Source organism: Ischnura elegans, chromosome 12 (genome assembly GCF_921293095.1).
Source record: "Ischnura elegans chromosome 12, ioIscEleg1.1, whole genome shotgun sequence".
Classification (NCBI taxonomy): Eukaryota; Metazoa; Arthropoda; class Insecta; order Odonata; family Coenagrionidae; genus Ischnura; species Ischnura elegans.
Genome location: NC_060257.1, coordinates 74,807,401 through 74,819,766, shown reverse-complemented (window position 1 = coordinate 74,819,766; position 12,366 = coordinate 74,807,401). Strand labels below are relative to the sequence as shown.

The window sequence follows — 12,366 nt, the reverse complement described above, 5'->3', positions numbered from 1 at the left end:
TCTGAAATTTCACATTACAACTCATTTAATTTTTATTCATCGCGATGTAATACTCTACGAAAGGATTATTGCGAAAGTAGAAACTTCTTTAAAGAGTATTGTTCGAGAAAAGAGACGTGGTCAGTTCGCCTCTTGAACCATCTTCGCCAACTCATCCGTTAAGAAATTGTCTCACAAGCGCAAGAATGCATACGTTCACATTCTCGGCGCTAAGCGGGCAGTTTATCCGGAGTCAAAGGATTCATTCAACTTTTGTTCGTCACGTGTCGTTAAGGCTGCGGTCGCTTTAAATCACTCGAAAAAGTGAGCGGGAGAAAGCCAAACGTTGGTCGAATAGAACGAGAGGGAGAAGCAACAAGTGCGAAAAGCGGCGTGTATGACAGACCATGCTCAACAAACTTCCCCCCCAACCCGTTATGAAGAACGCATGGCTAAACATGACATGACGAGGTGTTCCGGTGGGGAAGGTAGGAACTAAGAGAAATTCCTTCATCTCCCACAAATCAAAACACTGATAACCTACTTGAGTTTAGCTTTCATTGAAGATGAATACCCTCTCATCGAATATTATTATTGTTATTTTAAGTTTTACTATATATTTTTCACCTCAAATAATATGACACGCATACTGCAAGACTGCCAATTTAAATGGGGAACTTGCATGAATTTTTTTTATTTCACAGGCGGACAGAAAATTATTTTCTGAATACAACAAAGAAACCCGCATTTAAATCTGAGTTTTCCTTCGCGAGATATTTAATGATAAATATAACGAATTTTAAAGCGCGGGAAAAACTCCCTCACCCCCCAAGCCACTGCCGACGAAGCCTCGATGACGTCAAAGGTGCCTAAACATCACGCGAAGCTATTGTTGTGATTGTTTGTAATAGTTGCCAGCAGTTGTGAGAGCTTCGTTTGTTAGACGTGTTGATTATTTTATATTTAAAGATAAATATCCGACGATAGAGGCTTGGAAGCCCTATTATTTTGCATTATTTATAATATTAATATCTGAGAAAGGGCATAAAATATAAAACTGGAGCAGTTAAACCAAAAATTTTATAATACCTAAATAACATCGTTGTAGTAGTCAGAGCCACGGCCATTGGAAGGGGGATACGTTAATTGTAAGTTTATGTTATCAACGGCATATCATTCATTTAAGTATGTAATTAGAACGATTTTGATGTTTACTAATGTCCGCTTAGCTTTTATATACAATAAATTCATCCGTTTATTCGTAGGTACCGGAGAATTCGTCGTTTAGGACTGTCTGTGCTTGTATTATGGGGTGAATTCCGGTCAATGCAACTTTTGCTCGCTGATTGGAGATATCTAGGAACATTTTTGTGCCAAAATAGTGTTATTTTAAACGTGACATCTCCCGTTAAGCTACTACTAATAATCACAGTGCCAGTGGTAGTAATGCACAAAGTTTGACAAGGTTGAAAAATATCGGCCAAGAGTTATCAGTGTTCCATCGTGATTGAATTGTAAAAAGTGCTATTACGCTATCGATAAATGTCTAACAGTAGTGTAAAAATTGTCAGTGGCGTGCTAATCTCCGTCGTTCACCGTAGATATGACATTTCACGATCACGCTATTGAAATAAAAACTGTGAGTGAAGTTTTTTATCCCATTATTTCAACGAATAGTAGTGAGAAAAGTCACCCGTGTCACTTTTGTGGGCTAATTTAAGGGTTTAAATCAGTGAATAAATAGTTGTTTTCATCATAACGAGTTCTGTTATTGTAAGTTGTACGTGATGAATATAAGAATGTGACAGTGACATCCAGTTTTTGATAAGAGTATTTGCCTATTTCCCACTATATTTTTATGGTATATGCTAGTATATTGTTTATGGATTTATCTATATTATTGAAATAGGTTATAGCTTGTTTGTGTGTTGGCAGCGGAACCGATTCGCGATCTCACATGTGGATTGTGTGCAGACTGTTTTGCAGTGAAATCGTACCGTAGGACGGATAGGACTACCTTCTCCGTTAATTCGGTGTTGCCAAATTCAACAGCACAGCTTACTCTAATGTCAACAGCACAGCTTACGATCGTTATCCTCCAGTGTTAAAAGTTTCTTTTACAACTCGATTTGCCGCCGACGTATAGCAATAATTTGTCTTAACTAATTCCATGAGGGTCGTGGCATCAATTTTTGGTGTCCTAAAAAAAGGCTGGTGTCCTAACACCCCATGCCACATGCCTTTTAGGCGGCTTGCGGGGTATTGTGTAGATGTATATGAATTTCAGGTGTACTATTCGAACGAGTGGCAACGTTATCATCCATTTTTCTGATCACTAAAACATACGAAGTGAAACGCTTGTACTTCATCATCCCGATGCCGCATTATTAATATCCCAAGTAATAATCTAGGCACAATAGCAATAGGAAAACTTGCTCAAGAATAACAGAACAAAATAAAGTGACGATGAGCGGCTAAATACTCACTCAAAACAAATTTTACACCATGCGCTCAGCGTATTTCCCTACTCCCTACGGTTGTTTAGGCACCTATGACGTCACGCCTGGCCTCGGCAACGCTCGGGTGTCTTCGCGCAGTGGTCGGCTCAGAGAAATTTTTCTCGATTTTAAATGCAATTTTTTTATTTCTCTTGATGTTGAATGGAGAAACTGAAGGTATTTTTGCGAGCTAATGTATCCATTTGACTTATTCAAAATAGTTTTTAGAGCAATCTACGACCCATGCAAGTTCCTCATTGCACTTAGAACCAAATAAAAGTTAAACAAATAAGTTAATTACAAATTCAAATAAAACGATAGCAAAACTAAACTACAAACCGAATACAGTGGCAACCTCAGTATTTAACAAGTTATACAGTCGTCATGTGTTGAATGAGATGACGCCAAAATTATTAATTGATAATAAAAACGGATTAATATCAGACGGGAGAGAATTGCTCAGGACGGAAATTCGGTGCAAAAAGAAAATTTTACATTGATCTGTACAAATGTATGTACTGATTTGTGCCCACAAAAATATGGTAATTCATCCCTCATGTCCCTGGCGATGAGAAAGAAAACGTATTTTAATCTGCAATAATGTTTTAAATTAATAAATCAAATAATTTTAAATTTAAATTAATACATTTAAAAATTAGTGAACGCGACGTAACTTTGTCGTGACGTTTCCAGCGGAACAGTTGAGACAACGTTCTAGTAACCAGATCTTGAGACAACCTACTTGTTCGAAAAAATTTTAAGTGAACTTATTTGAATTCGCGCAGCTGATTGTAGCCGTTAGCACAATATACAGCAATGCCTGTCGCTGTAAACCACCTTAAGTCCATCTATATACAGGACTGATGAGTTTTCTGAGCTGTGATTTGGGGATGTTTGCTTTATGGCCATTGGCCATTCTAAGCCTGAGTCTTTACGTACGAGACTTTCAGGGGGATCTTTAGCCTCAAACAACTAGGTCCCTCAAAATACTGTTTGCACAATAAACAGTATCGGATCCGAGATAGGTTTTCGTGGAATAGAAATATTTGATTCCCTTTCAAAGCCGCCAACTAATTGATTTGCAGATAAGGATATCAACAGGTTTACCGACGGCAAAGCTTCTTTGAGTGCGTACAAGGCAGTGATTGTCGCCAAGGCATTTATCACCTCATTATGGAATCAGCCAATGTTTCGTATCGGACAGTGATATAGGGGTAGTGACATGTGTTTGGCCGAGTACACGGGGGTCTTGCTGATACTATGAGAGCTTCGAAACAATCAATGCTGCGAGTTCAGAGAGGAAATTCGCCCATTCCTTCTATGAACGGATGTAAATATTTCGGAAGATTATTCTTTCCGGAAATACCGTTAATTGTAAACACGAGCTTATAGAGGAATGAAAGTCTTGCTGCTTTGCGTGTAAATATGACCGACGCTGGAAACATGTGTTTCCTATTTTCAAATACAACAATATGTTATTTCTTTATATTTCCGATAAAAAATATTTTGTATTAAATAATAAAACACAATGTTTTGATGATCATAGTTGATCATGGCTCAAAATATTTAGGTTTGTAACTTAAAATATTTCTAAGAATGGCAAAAACGTGACAGATGAAGAGTAATTTTTCCAAGGAGTTCTCGTTAGGCCATGCATACTTGGGTTGGAAAACAAATTTATTAATAGACTTCATTAGAAAGTATTGCATACAATGAAATACCGGAGAAATTCAATATCTCTTCTAAAGAAGCTATTTTCCTCGACATAAACAAGCCGAGGGTGTTTAGGTCAGTAGGTAACAAATGTAAAGTTCATAAACATGGGTAGTGGCATGTTATCTCACGACCCCTCTAGACCGTCAAGCGTTCATCTAGATCTACCTACTACTCCGTAAGCCTCCTCATTTAGTGTGTGGCAGGAGTTGTTCCGATAGCGGCCGTAAACCCATTAATGAATGTGGCTGAATGGGAGGGATTGTTGTGATGGATTTAAACTTATGAATTTACATATTTAGCAAACGTTTCGCAACGTAATGCTGGCATCATCATCAACCATGAAGTCCGGTTTGGGGAAAGATATTTTGAAACTGTTAAGAACCGCTAATTGGAGATACTAGAACATGTTTGTCAGTTCAAGAAAGGAACAAGTCACTTTTTTAACATGATGGTTTCCCAATGTGTAGTCTGACAATCAAAAATCCCATTACTGATCGTCGCCACGCCAGTTTTCAACGTAGAGCAGCGTCATAAGATTTTCGGCGAATTACAATGACAAAGGCCGAAACTATCGGAAGAAGGAAAGCCAGACTTATCGCTCGTATACCCCTTCGGGAAAGAGGGATATCATTCTGTTCGAGTCAACGACTCACGATTTCACTATCTACGAACAGTCCTGTTTGCATACTTGGCTGACGTTCTTTCAGGCTGCTACCTAAATGGTGATAATAAAAATACAGTCGTCTTACATCTGCATACATTCCTACATGCTGCCTCAGGACAAGCTCTTTATCGCGCGGAGAAAAAACGAATATCTACACCTATCTATTCGGCAAAAATGTATCTCTTAATTTATAATTTCTGGGCCTGTCGGGCCTGGAATTGTTGTGAGGTTCCACTATAATGTTCTCCGAGACATGAATATATTATCAAAGCAATGGTCCGCGAGTGGAATGGTAACATAATAGAATCAAATACAATTTTTTTACATTCAACAGAGTATTCATTAAAAACCCTACTGGTTTCGACCTTTTAAGGCCGTTATCAAGAGGCAACATAACAGTACTGTTGTGTTACCTCTTGATAATGGCCTGAAAAGGTCGAAACCACTCGAGATTTTCATGAATATTGCGTGGAATATAGCTTAGTTTATCTTTGTTTCTATCATGTCACCATTCGACTCACGAACCATAGAATTGATATTATTTTCTAGTATCATTTTTCTGTTCCTTAGAAGAGTTTTTCCAACTATATCAAGAATTCTAAATGGCACTTCTGCTCATGGAAGGCGATAATTCAAAATCGAAGACGAGAATGACATCACCGTCTTCCCAGACCTCAAAGGTATCAGTAACGGGAGAGAAAATGATAGAGGCGTGGCCATCCCCCGAATCAGACCATTTCTTTTCAGTCAGATTGTGCCGGTGAGGGGAAGCGGAGGAGCGGGGAGGGAAAACATAGAGAACGGTAAATCCGAACGGCTGACTGAGGTTGGAGGAGAACAACGCTCCCTCGTCTTCATTTGTTTCCTTCGTCAAAAAAAGAGGCGTACAACGCGGTGTTGTTACAATGGCACAATGGAAAAAAATGTTATAATTATTTTCTGTTTCTTGGTATCGATCGTGTATTTTACCCTATAATTCTTTGATACTTACTTTGATATTCACCACTTATTGCTGGTGATTGATATGGAGAATATGATGGGTACGATGTAATACAGTGATTGAGCTATGGCTGCTGATCTAGGGGTCCCAAGTTCGTATCCCAGATAAAGCTTTCGAATACTCCCAAACAAATTCCTTGAATTTCAAGTCCAGGGAAAGGAACTGACCCCCTACTCAAAACGTGTGAAATCCACACCCCTGTGTCTTAGTTCGATGTGATCTCTATCCTCACCTATCCCAACCACTCTTCGGGTTGAATCACGGCGTTAGTGAGTGCTTGATAATATTTCAAGTCAGCTTTCATAAAATACCAAATATAGTCGTTTTTTTTAATGCGCCTCTCCAGAGAGGACGCTACAAAAATCTAAGAAAATAGCAGAGCTATTAGTATTTCGTTGTAACGGACAGCAATACATATTAATATCAATATTCCCTTACCGAAATTTTAATATTCCTCCTTCTCCCTCGTTTGCGGCTGGCTGTCACTATCGTTACCGCATAATCAGGTCTATCAATGAACTAAACACGCGGCCACTCTCCTTGCATAGACCCATAAATCCATAAATTAATGAGAGGCTCTGCAGATGGTGGTACGCTGTTGCTGATAAGACAGGAACCGCCACTTGAATAGTAAAGGGTCTTCTGATGAATCACGTTCTTTCAATCGTCCAAATTTAATTTGATACATTAAATTTATTACAAAATATTTTTACCTATACTTGGCATTTTATTCGCTGATTTGTTTCACCGTTCACGCTTTTTTCAAAAGTGCTTAACTGATGAATTTTAAAAAGCCTCTCTCTTAGCAAGTAACAAAAAACGGAGCAAAATTTCCAGGCGATTTATCGATATATATTTTGTTGTTTTTTTATAATTCATCATATTTACAATAAAGTTTTTTTTTGCGTTAAAAGTATCTTTCTTTTTCGAAATTCTCAATCGATTAGATTAATTTAAATAGAATTTTAAAAAATTAATAAAAATAGAAATGATAAAAAATTACAACGAACAGTGTGGCTAATTAATAATTTTTTGCGGAAAACAAGTCTTCAAGAGGCACGATCAAATTTAAATAAAAATATATACGTGAAAGAAATTGAATTGAATGTTCAGACGGTTTCCTCTAGGTCAATATTACTTATTCCAGGCTTTTATGTGTTCCAATAACAAGTGGCTGTATCTGAAATCCCTAAAATTATTTCTTTTACACCTGGAGTTTTCTTAAGATGTGCGCATCAAGTGGAAACCGATACTTCGGCGATATGCGTGGTATCAAATCGCATGTTCTGACTTTGTAATGACTGACTTGATGTTTTGAGTTCTGATAACTTGTGAACGACTGGTTTGGGAGAACCTAAATCTTCTGCGAGTCAGCTACATTGTCACAACATTAAAATGCATTACCGCATTACTGCGTCTCAACTTGTAGCATTAGGTGACATTTTGAGGGCTGAATTTGACTCCTAACTCTCAAACGACGAGGCCCCGTTTACTTTGCGAATTATCTGAGAATGGTACGTGTTGACCATTCCCGCTTGAATTCGTTGAATGGATTCTCGAACGACGCAAGTCATGTTGGTAAACTACGCGTGGTTTCGTAAGATGCATGAAAGCGTCTAATCGTCAACGTCATTCGCGGCTTCCAGGGAGTTATGTCACGATTCTATATCCCTAAATACGCTATACCATTACTCACTCACTCAGTGTTTCGATCTGAAGGTTGGTATTTTTACTTGAGGTTAGATCTCACCTGGAACTAAGCCTATCTGTAACAGCGAAATAATAAGTAAAAACTGTGCTTTTCTCTTACATAGATGTATTTAGCATCCTTCCTGAAGATGCAACTTTAAAACTAAAAAAGACTATATTTAGCATGTTATTTTAGCTGACCCGGAATAATATCAAGCACTCACTCAGTGAATCAATAAGCTGTAGGTTGGTTGGGATAGGTGAGGCTAGAGCTCACCTCGAACTAAGCCACAGCCCTGTGAACTTCATACAGCCAGGGTAGGTGGGCCTGTTCATTTCCCTGGCTGGGCCACATCGCACTTCAAGGACATTGTTTGGGAGTATCCGATAGCTTCACCTAGGATTTGAACCTGGGACTAATATATCACCAGCCAAACGCGCTACCTACTAGGCCACCACGTTCCCATTACTAACTGAAATATTTTAAGATGCAATATCAAAAATAGACCCCTTCGTAGTCCATTATTCACGACATACTAGGCACCGCTCATGCGTAAATAAATAATTTTAATTCTTTGATTACAGAACACGTCCACAAAAAAACAGCGCTTACCGCTCAAAAATTCTAAGAGAGGTATGTATGAAGTTTAGATGACCGTTCGCAGGGCGGAAGTGTCCATGACCCTTTGAGGCCCATGTTTTGATTTTTGTAGTTCATTGCCCTAAATGTAAACAAAGGGTCTTTACAGGAGCAACATGGTGATACGATCCATCGAAAATCGAACGATGGGACAAACTGAAGTATTTAACACTATGTCCTAAATTTTATACGTATTCCAAAGTGTTGATGTCATCAAAGCAGTCGATTTTTTTCGGAGCATCGCTATTGACGATGCTAAATACATCTCACAGTACCATGAATGTAAATATTATTATGAATAACTTGCGGAGAAATGGTCATTACACTTCTGGATTTTAATTTTTATAATGCGACTTCTTGGGAAATTTCTAGTAGATGGAAAGTACAAACTCAAAATGAAGTTTTAGTATGTTATATAATAATAATCTCTCCAAATATGAAGGGTGATACTTGAAAATAAGGTACGCGTGCGTAAGATAGTTCAACATGGTTCTAGTAAACACGTATATATTTATACCACACAGCTACATCAATAGGCTAGAAATGACTTAACTTCACTCGGAAATTCAATCACTATTACTGAGGATTCATACGTGTGATTTTGATGCGCGCTGGTCATGTTCATAGGCGGATCCAAGGGGGGGGCACGGGGGCACGTGCCCCCCCCAGACCCTCAAAAATATGCATGATTTTTAATACGGTCCCATTATCATTGCGTTAGTTTTGTATTACGAGGTATCCTTGTGCCCCACCCAGAACAAAATCCTGGATACGGCCTTGGTCATGTTTACACTCATTTAAAATTATATAGATGGTAATAAATTACACTATTCTTTCAATACCACTAGAGAGAATATGATCTTGAACCTATACAAGGGATATGAACAGTTCACGTTGACATGTAAGAAATCCAGCACATCGAAAGTATTCATCCCAAAAAGAATCAATTGGGAAATGAATAAATTAGCGACTGAATAGATATTGCGTCGTAATGCAAAAGCATGTGAAGAGAGTATATTTAATTAAATATTATTTTCTCATCGATACCAACACGATTAAGAACTCTTAATTTCAGCTACTAATTATTGCGAAAATGATGATACAAATATTGCAAAAACCAATTTACTTAATAAATTAGAAAATTTGCGATCGTATCGGAGAAAGACTCTTTCATCATACGCCTGAATCTGTGAATTAGAAACGTAATGTGTATTGAACCGAATTAAGTAAGCTGTCAACAGAGGGCGATTTAACAGTCCCCTTGGTGACGACGGTGGCGCACTGTTTACAAACAACGGACGCGAATGCGTTGTCATCATCTCTTTGTACGATTTTATATCGCTTTTAATAAAAAAATTCTCGGTATTCATCCTATTGCCGACATTATAACACGGTGAGAGTCGCGAATTTAGCCGCTGCCAAGGCGTATATAAGAGACAATAAGAAGAATCATAAAACTAACTTGCATGTCGTGCCAACGATATTCAAGATTTGTATTAAAACTGGGATCATTCACTCGGTTGCACAGTGACTGTGTCGCTGCGAAATTACTGATTATATCCTTCGATCAATCCATTCTTATTTGGCGCCCTTGTTATTGATTTGGCTACGTGGGCAGCCAGGGCCTTGTGCGGGCGGGGTCAACACATCCCGACTTGGCTTACTCTTCCTCACGGTGAATATTTGCGGAAATGATGACAGGTGTCAATCCTTCAATTTTGACGTAGTTAAGCTTAAATTAAAATTTCATCTATAACCACTTCTCCCTCCCGAAAATTTAAATGTCAACGCTAATATGTCACATAAGTAATGGATAAGACAAATAATTCAAGATAGGTCTTCCCGCATTACACGTAGTATTCTAAAAAGGATAGTTTTTTTAACCACGAGTTAATTTTTTCAAAAAAAATCACAGCCGACACACACTGACAATGAGACTTTCCGTCACAATAAAAATATATTTTCGATCGAAGACGCTACTGTTGCGGGTTTCTGCACTTTAAGGCAAACATATGAGGCGATAGTAAGTACACGTCGTCATGACGACACAGCACGTAGTAGTAGTAGTAATCACCCCGAGATTTATTGGATAATTTTAAGAGCGCTGCATCTTGTGGCACTTTTTGGAAACGAAAGAAAATGTCATAGGTACCCTACGCCGCAGCGCTGTCACAAAAATGCACGATAGCCCGCCGCACTGTTAGATTCACTTTCACTTTAAGATAATGCATGTGCCTATGTTCCAAAAATCTCCGACACCGAAGCACTAAAGAAATTAACATTCCTTCGCGTCACACCTCGCGAGATAACTTACCGGCAAGGGGTCTGGGTTCCTTTATATGCGTCCAGAAGAGGCGAAGATGACGGGAGAAATATTGTAATTGGCGGGTCTCAGGCGACAAGGAAAAATCCTCCTGCGTCTCCCACTACACCACTCCCTTGACGAGGTCTGCACCGGCTCCGTATTATCTTGGCACTTTTAAAATCGCTCCCCGCCGTAGTGTTAGCTCCCGAAGACTAGCGAATATCTCCGCCGATCGTTTTATTCTACCGGGAACTGTGGTACGATGTCAGACCATGTGCAGCGGACCAATCAGGGACCGCTGAGGCGGGATTCCTTCTGCGCATGTGATTTCGCGCAAAGCCGCTAGGGGAAGGTAGCCGTTGCGTCTGTGTGTGTGAGAAGGCATGGCGCGTCAGACGCTCGTCAGGCAGGGATAGCGTGTTGTGTAGGGGTTAAAAGAAAAAGGGGGTTATACGATGTCTCTGAAGAATGCAGACAGAGCGAAGGTGAGACTTGGGGGTCGCGCTTCTCACGGCATATACACGCGCGAACTGAGTGAATTGTTGAATATTCAGACGTCACATTCACCTGTGTTGTGTCAATTTGTTCTGCCATTGTTCTCCTATGCGTCAGGTGCACCGGTGATTTTTGCCCTTCTTTTATTTTCCCCTTTCTGTCTCATATTTCCGAATCTTTGAGTGGTGTTATGCTGTTACTTAGCGGTATAAATAAACATGTGTTCCATTGTGACCTAACGATCGGAGTTTATGTGTTCGAGAAAATACTATTGACTATGCTTTTCTTTTTATTTGGTGAAATTAATTTTTTATGGGGAAAACCTATAGTTTGGCACAAATTATATTTGTAGTAATTATAGTGCTCCCCCTATTTTTCCGCGGTACTTAACCGTAGTTGTGCGACATTAGCGTAATTATCTGAGTAGGCGTCATTTTTTTATATTTCTATGCAAGTAATCATCTTTTATTGTGCATTTTTTAAACATAATTTTGCTGGAGAAATCTCCTCAGTATATTCTGGTAATCTGGCATGACTTATCAAAAATTTCCATAAATGCATGTTTAAAAGAAAAGGAAGTGGCAGTTACTTTTCGTTTTTCTTTTGTCAGCGCAAAATGCGACCTGTTTCCAATAAGTGTTGTAAGCATGTGATGTTCATCTTCGTTGTATGCGCAATTTAAAAAAAAGCATTTTATTTCAATTCTTTATCCTGTGAGGTCTAGAAATCAAACTCCTCTCAAAGTCGATTTTTTAATGCACGAGTTTGTCATGCGGACTCGCAGCCGCTGCTGGGAAAACGTCCGGATTGCCGGGTCAGCGATCGATAAGGTGCTGGCTGCTGGGGACCGCGACGGCGGCGTCTCCAGCCGGCAACGGGAGTCCCTTCTCGCGGGGAACCAGACGCCTCCACCCCCCGAAGGTCATTACCTCGTGAAATACGTTATCACGACGCGCGGCCCAGTCGTCAAGCATAAATAAAAGCATTACTTTTCTGGTAGGCAACTTTAAGTCCAGGCTGAAAGGCACAACTAATACACTAATTGCAGACATTTGGGATTACGATCCCTGTATCCCATCTACGTATACACTGCCTCATTAGGCTACTTTTCTGTGAGTCTGCCATATATCTTCACCTCCTCCTAATTGCAGGTTATTGATTAGCCATGTCAATATTTTCAGATTATAATTATTGTTGCAAGAAAAATAAACAAAATGAAAAATATAATAAATGAAATTTGATTTGCGATGTCAATATTTTAAAATTACAATTATTATTGCAACATAATTAAAAAAAATGAAATTTGTTTTGTAATTTGACATGAAAATTATAGAAGAATAAACGAAAAAAAGTTACCAGAATGGTAGCAAAAAAATTAAA

General features: G+C 38.9%; 1 protein-coding gene across 1 annotated transcript in view; it reads right to left on the bottom strand.

Annotated features, from left to right (window-relative positions):
- Positions 1 to 10,691, bottom strand: part of LOC124169313 (fatty acid synthase-like) — a 110,765-nt gene extending 100,074 nt beyond the window's left edge. The window contains exon 1 of the mRNA XM_046547896.1: positions 10,501 to 10,691. The gene's annotated coding sequence lies outside the window, so the exon portion shown is untranslated. The remainder of the gene's footprint in view (positions 1 to 10,500) is intronic.
- Between the last annotated feature and the right edge of the window lie 1,675 nt (positions 10,692 to 12,366).